The 14,997-nt window shown below is 49.5% G+C and overlaps 8 non-coding genes across 8 annotated transcripts; all 8 read right to left on the reverse strand.

The window, feature by feature from the left end:
- Positions 1-1,286: 1,286 nt before the first annotated feature.
- Positions 1,287-1,368, reverse strand: TRNAS-CGA (transfer RNA serine (anticodon CGA)). Its single transcript has one exon. It is a non-coding gene; the product is annotated as a tRNA-Ser (tRNA).
- Positions 1,369-2,246: 878 nt separating this feature from the next.
- TRNAG-GCC (transfer RNA glycine (anticodon GCC)) lies at positions 2,247-2,317 on the reverse strand. Its single transcript has one exon. It is a non-coding gene; the product is annotated as a tRNA-Gly (tRNA).
- A 3,165-nt stretch (positions 2,318-5,482) lies between these two features.
- TRNAS-CGA (transfer RNA serine (anticodon CGA)) lies at positions 5,483-5,564 on the reverse strand. Its single transcript has one exon. It is a non-coding gene; the product is annotated as a tRNA-Ser (tRNA).
- An 839-nt stretch (positions 5,565-6,403) lies between these two features.
- TRNAG-GCC (transfer RNA glycine (anticodon GCC)) lies at positions 6,404-6,474 on the reverse strand. The gene has a single exon. It is a non-coding gene; the product is annotated as a tRNA-Gly (tRNA).
- A 1,801-nt stretch (positions 6,475-8,275) lies between these two features.
- TRNAG-UCC (transfer RNA glycine (anticodon UCC)) lies at positions 8,276-8,346 on the reverse strand. The gene has a single exon. It is a non-coding gene; the product is annotated as a tRNA-Gly (tRNA).
- Positions 8,347-10,104: 1,758 nt separating this feature from the next.
- Positions 10,105-10,186, reverse strand: TRNAS-CGA (transfer RNA serine (anticodon CGA)). Its single transcript has one exon. It is a non-coding gene; the product is annotated as a tRNA-Ser (tRNA).
- Positions 10,187-11,012: 826 nt separating this feature from the next.
- On the reverse strand, positions 11,013-11,083 carry TRNAG-GCC (transfer RNA glycine (anticodon GCC)). Its single transcript has one exon. It is a non-coding gene; the product is annotated as a tRNA-Gly (tRNA).
- Positions 11,084-14,303: 3,220 nt separating this feature from the next.
- Positions 14,304-14,385, reverse strand: TRNAS-CGA (transfer RNA serine (anticodon CGA)). The gene has a single exon. It is a non-coding gene; the product is annotated as a tRNA-Ser (tRNA).
- Between the last annotated feature and the right edge of the window lie 612 nt (positions 14,386-14,997).

Raw genomic sequence — 14,997 nt, forward strand, 5'->3', positions numbered from 1 at the left:
CACATGTCTGAGTTAGAACTAAGGTGCCACCGCAACAGTAAAACAAATCACATATTTCGACTGCTTGGAGTTGCAGCGCTAAACAATAAATTGTATATGACCTTTTGGCCCGCGGTAAACCGGGTCGAACCATGTAATCAGGCATCGGTGGTTCAGTGGTAGAATGCTCGCCTGCCACGCGGGCGGCCCGGGTTCGATTCCCGGCCGATGCATCTTGGTTTTTACGTAGGTTACGAAAATGAACCTCGTGTTGCGTAGAAGACAAACACCATCGCGTATTGATGTGTGATGCAACAACGCCAACTGATGGGTAATAAGTGGAAGGATCTCCGGAATCTGGCTTTTTGGCATCAGTTGGTATTTATGACGCTCAAACAGCAGTCCCCTTGCATTTTGGAATTCATGCGGTTTCACATAGACTAAGAAAATAGACGGTCCTACCATGTGTACAGCAGCCTGGCCGGGTTGTGATTCATTCCTATAACACAGCCGCGTCACCATTTCACAGCGTAAGGTACGCCAAGGCCAATGTAAGGTATGATGATGATCGAAGAGGAAAACTCTAGATGGTTGTGGAATATAGGACACCACGTGCAACATGAGGTCCCAGTAAATATTCCATGTCAACCAACACCGATGTTGTGATGTGTTCTGTGTGTGTGGGTATGGCTTCGGCCATGGCTATAGCTACGGCTATGGCTATGGGCTATGGGCAATGAGCGTGTGTGTGTGTGCCTGTGTGTTTGTGTGCGTGCGTGCGTCCGCGCGTGCGTGTACATCATATCCATGCAGATTATCAATCACTACTTCATTATCTCTCGTACCTTTTTCAGACTACATTACATATCCTGTATTGTACACAACTGAATTCAAGTCACGAAGACTACCCCAAGTCACAAGTTACATAGCGCGTTTCCAAAACATTGGGCAGCCATCCTATCACAAACCAATCCGTATACCATGACCTCTAGCAAATTGACACCTAGACCGTGGGGCTGTACCACAGCATGTCCTCCATTTCAGCAAGGCGGGGGGGGGGGGGGGTGGGGTGGGGGGGGGGGGGGGGGTGGGGGCGGAGGAGGCTCCATACTAAGCGCCACCTATGCGTACCCGTCGAAATTCGGTTTTCAAAGGTCAGTCATCTTAGCGATGGTGTTATTACACGTGGCATATACCGTAGGACCGACCATCGCGCCCACACGGTCTCGGTCTCGGCCTCCATGCCACCTGTCTCGGTCGGTTTCGCCCGAAGGGGTGGAGGACGTGCGGGGTAAAATCGCACATATCGCGGCCGGTAGGACTCGAACCTACGCTCCCAGAGGGAATCTGATTTCGAGTCAGACGCCTTAACCACTCGGCCACGACCGCTCCCGGACCTATTTTACCATAAATGAACTTTAGAACAGGCTATGTAAATGCACAGCAAGTCAAACAGATGGGGGAGGGGGAGGGGGAGGAGGAGGGGGAGGGAAGGGCATGTGGAAGGCTGATCGCCCCCGTTGCATTGTGTTGTATTGTGCACTTGCTCATCCTAATTTATGGGTATTTTCGAGCTCTAGCCAACATCCTACAAAAGGATCGCCGCACAAAACTATTCAAAACACTCACACGAACTTTAGTACGCCATGTATGAGTGAGTACCTATATGTACATTTTGGGTCGACGCATAACAATTACACAAAATTTGGACGAGATGTTATTTACGTTTCCTATTAAAGGCCTGCAGTGGGTAACATCTAGTCTCATCTGGTAATGAATTAAATGTAGCAGCAAAACCACACCAGAATCGCCGCCTGCTCGACTCCGTGGGGATTCGGGACAAACTAGGTGTTATACTGCGTGTTACGTTCTTTCTCCCGGCTCTGTATCGTCGATTGTTTGGCTATGGCTCTGGGCTCCCCAGTTGCCCAAAGTCCTAGGCCAGCATATCGGGCTGCACGTTGGCGGGGAGGGCTGGGCTGCGGGCTGATGTTTTCGTTTTGGAATGTCGCGTCTCTAGTGTGGATGCTCAGGATGCCGTGCATGGAGAGCTGTTTTCGGACGGTCGGTTCAGAGCCCGGAACGGTAGCCAGGGATGGTGCTTGTGTATGCAGGTTCTTCTGCTTATACCACGTAACATTTGACGTTGGTTTTCAACGCACGCGATGGTGTTTTTTGTTGTTGTTGTTTTTTTTGTTTTTTTTTGGCTGGCTGCACAACACGACGTTTATTTTCTTAGCCTGGCTGGAGCTACGTGATTTCCAAAATGCATCGGCCGGGAATCGAACCCGGGCCGCCCGCGTGGCAGGCGAGCATTCTACCACTGAACCACCGATGCTAAGTGCAGGGGTTTAACCCTGATTACCGGAGGTCGGTGGGTCATAATTGAGTTGATTGAGGGGCAAAGTGAAGTGAGGCTCTAAAGTCCTGCTCTCTTCGGAAAGCCAAAGTAAATCTTCAACTGCTCTAAGCTGTGCACTTGTACCCATCATGCTACGCGACACGGACAAATCCTCGTGAACAGCCTGTTTCGCGCCTCGCTCGCAGCAACTAAAGGCAACCGGCGCTAAAACCAAGTGTTGCTTAGGTGTAATGGGACTTTAAATCAAACGCCTTAATCACCTGGTATGGAGTGCAACACAACATTGTGTGTAACTCAGAAGCAACGGTCATGGATGGGAGATGTTAGGGTTATTGGATTCCAAATTATATTCATTTGACCTACGATTGTGCAGAAAAAGTTTTGGTCGTGTTCTTTTCCAACTACCGTCAGGTATGGTCATATATAGCATATGTGCTTCTGAGCTTACAGAAATTTTAAGCGTGGTGTTGCTTGTCATCATCACATGTCAGAGTAAAAACTAAGGTGTCACCGCAACAATAAGACAAATCACATATTTTGACTGTTTGGAGTTGCAGCGCTATACAATAAATTGCATATGACCTTTTGGCCTGCGGTAAACCGGGTCAAACCATGTAAACAGGCATCGGTGGTTCAGTGGTAGAATGCTCGCCTGCCACGCGGGCGGCCCGGGTTCGATTCCCGGCCGATGCAGTTTGTTAAGTTCAAGCTGGGTTCTCATAGATCGAGTGCGGTGGTACGTGCCCTGCGCGGTGAAACTGGCGCCCAGCATGGCGCCCAGCGGCTGTCTGATCGAGGTCCGCGCCGTCAAACGTCACATAAAGTACACAAGGCGGAAAAACACACCACCCTCGTGCTAGATTTATCGGTTTAGCTCATATATACAGCAACGTAATCCCGTCATGAACGTTCTTGCTTATGTACCCGTAGCGCGCTGATCTCAGGTGTACATGAGTAGATTGCATCACACATTAGCACTCACAAGAAAGTAGTCTCCACGGTTTACTTTCTTGGCCACCGCATGGGGTGCGGGCTGTGAAACAACCGTCCAAAAACGACCCTCCATGCGCCTCGCCCTTAGCCTGCATACACAAGACACCACCCCTGGCTACCGTTTGGGGTTCTCACTGACCGTCCTCAAACAACTCTCCATGCACTGCACCCTGAGTGTCCAAACTAGAGACACAACTTGATGACAAAATGCGTCATGCAAAAATGAATACTTACGGGCTTATGGTGGATCAGCATTACAACATTGCGAGCTTTGGCCGGCTGGATCACAAGCTAAGCGCGGCAGGCTGGGCTGCAGGCTGATATTTTCGTTTTGGAATGTTGCGTGTCTAGTATGGATGCTCAGGATGCCGTGCATGGAGAGCTGTTTTCGGATGGTCGGTTCAGAGCCCGCATCCCAAGCGGTGACCAAGAAAGTAGCCCCATGCAGGTTGCCTTCTTGTGAGCGTTAGTGTGATGCAGTCTCCCCATGTGCACCTGAACTTGGCCCGCTACGGCTACATAAGCGAGAATGTCCCTGACGGGATTGCACTGCTGGGTATATCATCCAAATCCACAATCTGTCAAGCACAGGGGTGCTGGGTTTTTCCACCTTGTGTATTTTATATCACGTTTGTCGGTGTGGACGTTGATCAGACAGTCGCTGTGTCCCATGCTGGGCAGCAGTTTCACAATGCACGGCACTCGATTTGTGACAACCTATCTTGAATCAAACCTGTATCAGCCGGGAATCGAACCCGGGCCGCCCGCCGTGGCCTTTTCCAACTATGGTCAGGTATGGTCATATATAGCATATATGTTTCTGAGCATACGTAACTTTTAAGCGTGGTATTGCTTGTCATCATCGCATGTCAGAGTTAGAACTAAGGTGCCACCATAATAAGACACGCAACAATAAGACAAATCACATATGTTGACTGTTTGGAGTTGCAGCGCTAAACAGTAAATTGTATATGACCTTTTGGCCCGCGGTAAACCGGGTCAAACCATGTAAACAGGCATCGGTGGTTCAGTGGTAGAATGCTCGCCTGCCACGCGGGCGGCCCGGGTTCGATTCCCGGCCCATGTATCTTGGGTTTTATGTAGCTTCCATTAGGTTACGAAAATGAACCTCGTGTTGCGTAGAAGACAAAGACCATCGCGTACTGATGTCTGATGCACCAACGCCAACTGACGCGTGGTATAAGTGGAAGGATCTCCAGATTCTGGCTTTTTGGCATCAGTTGGTATTTCCGACGTTCAAACAGCAGTCCCCATGCATTTTGGAATTCATGTGGTTTCACTAAGACAAAGAAAATAGACGGTCCCACCATGTGTACAGCAGCCTGGCCAGGTTGTGATTCATTCCTTTAACACAGCCGCGTCACCATTTCACAACGTGAAGTACGCCAAGGCCAATGTAAGGCGTGATGATGATCGAAGAGGAAAAGTATAGATGCCTGTGGAAGATAAGACACCACGTGCAACATGAGGTCCCAGTAAATATGCCATGTCAACCAACACCGATGTTGTGATGTGTTATGTGTGTGTGTGGGTATGGCTTCGGCCATGGCTATAGCTACGGCTACGGCTATGGCTATGGCTATGGGCTATGAGCGTGTTTGTGTGCCTGTGTGTGTGCGTGCGTGCGTCCGCGCGTGCGTGTACATCATATCCATGCAGATAATCAATTACTATTTCGTTATCTCTCGTACCTTTTTTGGACTACATTACATATCCTGTATTGTACACAACTGAATTCAAGTCACGAAGACTACCCCAAGTCACAAGTTACATAGCGCGTTTCCAAAACATTGGGCAGCCATCCTATCACAAACCAATCCGTATACAATGACCTCTAGCAAATTGACACCTAGACCGTGGGGCTGTACCACAGCATGTCCTCCATTTCAGCAAGGCGGGGGGGGGGGGGGGGGGCGGAGGAGGCTCCATAGTACGTGCCACCTATGCGTACCTGTCGAAATTCTGTTTTCAAAGGTCAGTCATCTTAGCGATGGTGTTACTACACGTGGCATATACCATAGGACCGACCATCGCGCCCACACGGTCTCGGTCTCGGCCTTCATGCCACCTGTCTCGGTCGGTCTCGCCCGAAGGGGTGGAGGACGTGCGGGGTAAAATCGCACATATCGCGGCCGGTAGGACTCGAACCTACGCTCCCAGAGGGAATCTGATTTCGAGTCAGACGCCTTAACCACTCGGCCACGACCGCTCCCGGACCTATTTTACCATAAATGAACTCTAGAACAGGTTATGTAAATGCACAGCAAGTCAAACAGATGGGGGAGGGGGAGGGGAGGGCATGTGGAAGGCTGATCGCCCCCGTTGCATGGTGTTGTATTGTGCACTTGCTCATCCTAATTTATGGGTATTTTCGAGCTCTAGCCAACATCCTACAAAAGGATCGCCGCACAAAACTATTCAAAACACTCACACGAACTTTAGTACGCCATGTATGGGTGAGTACCTATATGTACATTTTGGGTCGACGCATAACAATTATACAAAATTTGGACGAGATGTTATTAACGTTTCCTATTAAAGGCCTGCAGTGGGTAACACCTAGTCTCATCTGGTAATGAATTAAATGTAGCTGCAAAACCACACCAGAATCGCCGCCTGCTCGACTCCGTGGGGATTCGGGACAAACTAGGTGTTATACTGCGTGTTACGTTCTTTCTCCCGGCTCTGTATCGTCGATTGTTTGGCTATGGCTCTGAGCTCCCCAGTTGCCCAAAGTCCTAGGCCAGCATATCGGGCTGCACGTTGGCGGGGACGGCTGGGCTGCGGGCTGATGTTTTCGTTTTGGAATGTCGCGTCTCTAGTGTGGATGCTCAGGATGCCGTGCATGGAGAGCTGTTTTCGGACGGTCGGTTCAGAACCCGAAACGGTAGCCAGGGATGGTGCTTGTGTATGCAGGTTTTTCTGCTTATACCACGTAACATTTGACGTTGGTTTTCAACGCACGCGATGGTGTTTTTTTTTTTTTGGCTGGCTGCACAACACGACGTTTATTTTCTTAGCCTGGCTGGAGCTACGTGATGTCCAAAATGCATCGGCCGGGAATCGAACCCGGGCCGCCCGCGTGGCAGGCGAGCATTCTACCACTGAACCACCGATGCCAAGTGCAGGGGTTTAACCCTGATTACCGGAGGTCGGTGGGTCATAATTGAGTTGATTGAGGGGCAAAGTGAAGTGAGGCTTTAAAGTCCTGTTCTCTTCGGAAAGCCAAAGCAGATCTTCAACTGCTCTAAGCTGTCCGCTTGTGCCCATCATGCTACGCGACACGGACAAATCCTCGTGAACAGCCTGTTTCGCGCCCGGCTCGCAGCAACTAAAGGCAACCGGCGCTAAAACCAAGTGCTGCTTAGGTGCAATGGGACTTTAAATCAAACGCCTTAATCACCTGGTATGGAGTGCAACACAACATTGTATGTAACTCAGAAGCAACGGTCATGCATAAGGGATGTTAGGGTTATTGGATTCCGAATTATATTCATTTAACCTACGATTGTGCAGAAAAAGTTTTGGTCGTGTTCTTTTCCAACTACCGTCAGGTATGGTCATATATAGCATATATGTTTCTGAGCCTACTGAACTTTTAAGCGTGGTATTGCTTGTCATCATCACATGTCAGAGTAAGAACTAAGGTGTCACCGCAACAATAAGACAAATCACATATTTTGACTGTCTGGAGTTGCAGCGCTAAACGATAAATTGCATATGACCTTTTGGCACGCGGTAAACCGGGTCAAACCATGTAAACAGGCATCCGTGGTTCAGTGGTAGAATGCTCGCCTGCCACGCGGGCGGCCCGGGTTCGATTCCCGGCCGATGCAGCTTAAGTTCAAGCTGGGTTGTCATAGATCGAGTGCGGTGGTACGTGCCCTGCGCGGTGAAACTGGCGCCCAGCATGGCGCACAGCGGCTGTCTGATCAACGTCCGCGCCGTCAAACGCCCCATAAAGTACACAAGGCGGAAAAACACGCCACTCTAGTGCTACATCTATCGGTTTAGCTCATATACCCAGCACTGCAATCCCGTCATGAACGTTCTTGCTTATGTACACGTAGCGCGCTGAGCTCAGGTGTACATGAGTAGATTGCATCACACATTAGCACTCACAAAGAAGTAGTCTCCACGGTTTACTTTCTTGGCCACCGCACATGTCTCCACGGTGCGGGCTGTGAAACGACCGTCCAAAAACCACTCTCCATGCACCTCGCCCTTAGCCTGCATACACAAGACACCACCCCTGGCTACCGTTTGGGGCTTTGAACTGACCGTCCTCAAACAGCTCTCCATGCACTGCACCCTGAGTGTCCATACTAGAGACACAACTTGATGACAAAATGCGTCATGCAAAAATGAATACTTACGGGCTTAGGGTGCATCAGCATTAAAACATAGCGAGCTTTGGCCGGCTGAATCACAAGCTAAGCGGGCTTTTGCAGGCTGGATCACGAGCTAGGCGGGGCGGGCTGGGCTGCGGGCTGATATTTTCGTTTTGGAATGTTGCGCCTCTAGTATGGATGCTCAGGATGTCGTGCATGGAGAGCTGTTTTCGGATGGTCGGTTCAGAGCCCGCACCCCGTGCGGTGGCCAAGAAAGTAACCCCAGGCAGGTTGCTTTCTTGTGAGCGTTTAAGTGTGATGCAGTCTACCCATGTACACATGAGCTCCGCCCGCTACGGGTATTTAAGCAAGAATATCCCTGAGAGGATTGCAGTGCTGGGTATATAATCTAAACTGAAAACCTGTCTAGCACGGGGTGCTGGGTTTTTCCACCTTTTGCATTTCATATCACGTTTGTCGGTGTGGACATTGATCAGACAGCCGTTTGGGGTCATGCTGGGCGGCAATTTCACAATGCACGGCACGTGACACCGCATTCGATTTATGAGAACCTATCTTGAATCAAAACTGCGTCGGCCGGGAACCGAACCCGGGCCGCCCGCGTGGAAGGCGAGCATTCTACCACTGAACCACCGATGCTAAGTGAAGGGGTTTAAAACTGATCACCGGAGGTCGGTGGGTCATAATTCAGTTGATTGAGGAGCGAAGTAAAGTGAGGTTTTAAAGTCCTGTTCTCTTCGGAAAGCCAAAGCAAATCTTCAACTGCTCTAAGCTGTCCGCTTGTGCCCATCATGCTACGCGGCACGGACAAATCCTCGTAAACAGCCTGTTTCGCGCCTCGCTTGCAGCAATTAAAGGCAAGTGGCGGTAAAACCAAGTGCTGCTTAGGCGTAATGGGACTTTAGATCAAACGCCTTAATCACCTGGTATGGAGTGCAACACAACACTGTATGTAACTCAGAAGCAACGGTCATGGATGGGCGATGCTAGGGCTATTGTATTCAAAATTATATCCATTTGACCTACCATTGTGCAAAAAAAGTTTTGGCCGTGGCCTTTTCCAACTATCGTCAGGTATGGTAATATATAGCATATATGTTTCTGAGCTTACATAACTTTTAAGCGTGGTATTGCTTGTCATCATCACATGTCAGAGTTAGAACTAAGGTGCCAACGCAACAGTAAGACAAATCACACATTTTGACTGTTTGGAGTTGCAGCGCTAAACAATAAATTGTATATGACCTTTTGGCCCGCGGTAAACCGGGTCAAACCTTGTAAACAGGCATCGGTGGTTCAGTGGTAGAATGCTCGCCTGCCACGCGGGCGGCCCGGGTTCGATTCCCGGCCGATGCATTTTGGGTTTTATGTAGGTTACGAAAATGAGCCTCGTGTTGCGTAGAAGACAAACACCATCGCGTATTGATGTGTGATGCTACAACGCCAACTGATGCGTAGTTTAAGTGGAAGGATCTCCAGACTCTGGCTTTTTGGCATCAGTTGGTATTTCCGACGTTCAAACAGCAGTCCCCATGCATTTTGGAATTCATGCGACTTCACTTAGACTAAGGAAATACACGGTCCCACCATGTGTACAGCAGCCTGGCCAGGTTGTGATTCATTCCTTTAACACAGCCGCGTCACCATTTCACAGCGTAAAGTACGCCAAGGCCAATGTAAGGTATGATGATGATCGAAGAGGAAAAGTCTAGACGCTTGTGGAAGATAGGACACCTCGTGCAACACGGGTCCCAGTAAATATTCCATGTCAACCAACACCGATGTTGTGGTGTGTTCTGCGTGTGTGGGGGTATGGCTTCGGTCATGGCTATAGCTACGGCTACGCCTATTGGCTATGGGCTATGAGCGTGTGTGTGTGCCTGTGTGTTTGTGTGCGTGCGTCCGTCCGCGCGTGCGTGTACATCATATCCATGCAGATTATCAATCACTATTCATAATCTCTCGTACCTTTTTTGGACTACATTACATATCCTGTATTGCACACAGCTGAATTCAAGTCACGAAGACTACCCCCAAGTCATAAGTTACATAGCGCGTTTCCAAAATCTTGGGCAGCCATCCTATCACAAACCAATCCGTATACAATGACCTCTAGCCAATTGACACCTAGACCGTGGGGCTGTACCACAGCATGTCCTCCATTTCAACAAGGCGGGGAAGGGGCGAAGGAGCCTCCATAGTGAGTGGTAACTATGCGTACCTGTCGAAATTCTGTTTTCAAAGGTCAGTCATCTTAGCGATGGTGTTACTACACGTGGCATATAACATGGGACCGACCATCGCGCCCACACGGTCTCGGTCTCGGCCTTCATGCCACCTGTCTCGGTCGGTCTCGCCCGAAGGGGTGGAGGACGTGTGGGGTAAAATCGCACATATCGCGGCCGGTAGGACTCGAACCTACGCTCCCAGAGGGAATCTGATTTCGAGTCAGACGCCTTAACCACTCGGCCACGACCGCACCCGGATCTATTTTACCATAAATGAACTTTAGAACATACTATGTAAATGCACAGCAAGTCAAACACATGGGGAGGGGGAGGGCATGCGGAAGGCTGATCGCCCCCGTTGCATAGTGTTGTATCATGCACTTGCTCATCCAAATTTATGGGTATTTTCCAGCTCTAGCCAACATCCTACAAAAGGATCGCCGCACAAAACTATTCAAAACACTCACACGAACATTAGTACGCCCTGTATGGGGGAGTACTTATATGTACATTTTGGGTCCACGCATAACAATTATACAAAATTTGGACGAGGTGTTATTAACGTTTCCTATCAAAGGCCTGCGGTGGGCAGCACCTAGTCTCATCTGGTAATGAATTAAATGTAGCTGCAAAACCACACCAGAGTCGCCGTCTGCTCGTGTGGATTCGGAGCAAACTAGGTGTTATACTGCGTGTTACGTTCTCTCTCCTGGCTCTGTATCGTCGATTGTTTGGCTATGGCTCTGGGCTACCCAGTTGTTCAAAGCCCTAGGCCAGCTTATCGGGCTGCACGTTGACGGGGAGGGCTGGGCTGCGGGTTGATATTTTCGTTTTGGAATGTCGCGTCTCTAGTATGGATGCTCAGGATGCCGTGCATGGAGAGCTGTTTTCGGACAGTCGGTTCAGAACCCGAAACGGTAACCAGGGATGCTGCTTGTGTATGCAGGTTCTTCTGCTTATACCACGTAACATTTGACGTTGGTTTTCAACGCACGTGATGGTGGTCTTTTTTTTTGGCTGGCTGCACAACACGACGTTTATTTTCTTAGCCTGGCTGGAGCTACGTGATGTCCAAAATGCATCGGCCGGGAATCGAACCCGGGCCGCCCGCGTGGCAGGCGAGCATTCTACCACTGAACCACCGATGCTAAGTGCAGGGGTTTAACCCTGATTACCGGAGGTCGGTGGGTCATAATTGAGTTGATTGAGGGGCAAAGTGAAGTGAGGCTTTAAAGTCCTGTTCTCTTCGGAAAGCCAAAGCAGATCTTCAACTGCTCTAAGCTGTCCGCTTGTGCCCATCATGCTACAAGACACGGACAAATCCTCGTGAACAGCCTGTTTCGCGCGTCGCTTGCAGCAACTAAAGGCAACTGGCGGTAAAACCAAGTGTTGCTTAGGTGTAATGGGACTTTAAATCAAACGCCTTAATCACCTGGTATGGAGTGCAACACAACATTGTATGTAACTCAGAAGCAACGGTCATGGATGGGCGATGCTAGGGCTATTGGATTCCAAATTATATTCATTTGACCTACGATTGTGCAGAAAAAGTTTTGGTCGTGTTCTTTTCCAACTACCGTCAGGTATGGTCATATATAGCATATGTGCTTCTGAGCTTACAGAAATTTTAAGCGTGGTATTGCTTATCATCATCACGTCAGAGTAAAAACTAAGGTGTCACCGCAACAATAAGACAAATCACATATTTTGACTGTTTGGAGTTGCAGCGCTAGACAATAAATTGCATATGACCTTTTGGCCTGCGGTAAAAAGGGTCAAGCCATGTAAACAGGCATCGGTGGTTCAGTAGTAGAATGCTCGCCTGCCACGCGGGCGGCCCGGGTTCGATTCCCGGCCGATGCAGTTTGTTAAGTTCAAGCTGGGTTCTCATAGATCGAGTGCGGTGGTACGTGTCCTGCGCGGTGAAACTGGCGCCCAGCATGGCGCACAGCGGCTGTCTGATCAACGTCCGCGCCGTCAAACGTCACATAAAGTACACAAGGCGGAAAAACACACCACCCTCGTGCTAGATTTATCGGTTTAGCTCATATACACAGCAATGTAATCCCGTCATGAACGTTCTTGCTCATGTACCCGTAGCGCGCTGATCTCAGGTGTACATGAGTAGATTGCATCACACATTAGCACTCACAAGGAAGTAGTCTCCACGGTTTACTTTCTTGGCCACCGCATATGTCTCCACGGTGCGGGCTGTGAAACGACCGTCCAAAAACCACTCTCCATGCACCTCGCCCTTAGCCTGCATACACAAGACACCACTCCTGATTACCGTTTGGGGTTCTGACTGACCGTCCTCAAACAACTGTCCATGCACTGCACCCTGAGTATCCATACTAGAGACACAACTTGATGACAACATGCGTCATGCAATAAATGAATACTTACGGGCTTATGGTGGATCAGCATTACAACATTGCGAGCTTTGGCCGGCTGGATCACAAGCTAAGCGGAGCGGGCTGGGCTGCGGGCTGATATTTTCGTTTTGGAATGTTGCGCCTCTAGTATGGATGCTCAGGATGCCGTGCATGGAGAGTTGTTTTTGACGGTCAGTTCAGAGCCCGCATCCCAAGCGGTGATCAAGAAAGTAGCCCCATGCAGGTTACCTTCTTGTGAGCGCTAGTGTGATGCAGTCTCCCCATGTGTACCTGAACTTGGCCCGCTACGGGTACATAAGCGAGAATGTCCCTGACGGGATTGCACTGCTGGGTATATAATCCAAACCCACAATCTGTCTAGCACAGGGGTGCTGGGTTTTTCCACCTTGTGTATTTTATATCACGTTTGTCGGTGTGGATGTTGATCAGACAATCGCTGTGTCCCATGCTGGGCAGCGGTTTCACAATGCACGGCACTTGATTTGTGAGAACCTATCTTGAATCAAACCTGCATCGGCCGGGAATCGAACCCGGGCCGCCCGCCGTGGCCTTTTCCAACTATCGTCAGGTATGGTCATATATAGCATATATGTTTCTGAGCTTGCGTAACTTTTAAGCGTGGTATTGCTTGTCATCATCACATGTCAGAGTCAGAACTAAGGTGCCACCATAATAAGACACGCAACAATAAGACACGTTACATATGTTGACTGCTTGGAGTTGCAGGGCTAAACAGTAAATCGTATATGACCTTTTGGAACGCGGTAAACCGGGTCAAACCATGTAAACAGGCATCGGTGGTTCAGTGGTAGAATGCTCGCCTGCCACGCGGGCGGCCCGGGTTCGATTCCCGGCCGATGCATCTTGGGTTTTGTGTAGCTTCCATTAGGCTACGAAAATGAACCTCGTGTTGTGTAGAAGACAAACACCATCGCGTATTGATGTCTGATGCGCCAACGCCAACTGATGCGCGGTATAAGTGGAAGGATCTCCAGATTCTGGCTTTTTGGCATCATTGGTATTTCTGACGTTCAAACGGCAGTCCCCATGCAGTTTGGAATTTATGCGGCTTCACCTCGACTACGAAAACAGACGGTCTCACCATGTGTACAGCAACCTGGCCGGGTTGTGATTCATTCCTAAACACAGCCGCGTCACCATTTCACAGCGTAAAGTACGCCAAGGCCAATGTAAGGTATGATGATGATCGAAGAGGAAAAGTCGACATGCTTGTGGAAGACAAGACACCGCGTGCAACATGAGCTCCCAGTAAATATTCCATGTCAACCAACACCGATGTTGTGATGTGTTATGTGTGTGAGTGTGTGTGGGTATGGCTTCGGCTATGCCTATGCCTATGCCTATGGCTATGGCTAAGGCTATGGCTATGGCTATGGGCTATGGGCGTGTGTATGTATCTGTGTGTTTGTGTGCGTGCGTCCGCGCATTCGTGTACATCATATCCATGCAGATTATCAATTACTGTTTCATTATCTCTCGTACCTTTTTCAGACTACATTGCATATCCTGTATAGTACACAACTGTTTACAACCGCGCGTGCGTGTAGACCATATCCATGCAGATTATCAATTGCTATTTCATTATCTCTCGCACCTTTTTCACACTACATTGCATAACCTGTATCGTATCTATCCAATCCGTATACAATGACATCTACCCAACTGACATGTAGCCAATCGACATTAGACCGTGGGGCTGTACCACAGCATGTCTTCCATTTCAACAAGGCGAGACGGAGGGGGGGGGGGGGGGGGGCGGCGGAGGAGGCTCCATAGTGAGGTAACTATGCGTACCTGTCCAAATTCTGTTTTCAAAGGTTAGTCATTTTAGCAATGGTGCAAATGGTAGCAATTGCAACACGTGCCATGGCATGCACCATGGGACCGACCATCGCGTCCACACGGTCTCGCCCGAAGGGATGGAGGACGTGCGGGGTAAAATCGCACATATCGCGGCCGGTAAGACTCGAACCTACGCTCCCAGAGGGAATCTGATTTCGAATCAGACGCCTTAACCACTCGGCCACGACCGCTCCCGGACCCGTTTTATCATAAATAAACTTTGGAACAGGCCATGTAAATGCACAGCAAGCAACACATGGGGGAGGGGAGGGCATGTCGAAGGCTGAACGTCCCCGTTGCATTGTGTTGTATTGTGCATCTGCTCATCCAAATTCACCGGTATTCTCGAGCTCTACTCAACATCCTGCAAAAGGATCCCCGCACAAAAATATTAAAAACACTGACACGAACATAAGTACGCCCGGTATGGGAGAACACCCATATGCACATCTTGGGTTGATGCATAAGAATCATACAAAATCTGGTCGAGATGTTATTAACGTTTCCTTTTAAAGTACTGCAGTGGGCAACACTTAGTCTCATCTGGTAATGAGCCAAATGTAGCTGCAAAACCACATCTGAATCGCCGTCTGCTCGACTCCGTGCGGATTCGGGGCAAACTAGGTGTTATACTGCGTGCTACGTTCTTTGTCCCGACTCTGTATCGTCGATTGTTTGGCTATGGCTCTGGGCTCCCCAGTTGTTCAAAGTCCTAGGCCAGCATATCGGGCTGCGCGTTGGTGGGGCGGGCGGGCTGCGGGGTGATATTTTCGTTTTGGAATATTGCGTCTCTAGTAAGGATG

This window comes from Pollicipes pollicipes, unplaced genomic scaffold, assembly GCF_011947565.3.
Source record: "Pollicipes pollicipes isolate AB1234 unplaced genomic scaffold, Ppol_2.1 Scaffold_6052;HRSCAF=7182_pilon_pilon_pilon, whole genome shotgun sequence".
Taxonomy (NCBI): domain Eukaryota; kingdom Metazoa; phylum Arthropoda; class Thecostraca; order Pollicipedomorpha; family Pollicipedidae; genus Pollicipes; species Pollicipes pollicipes.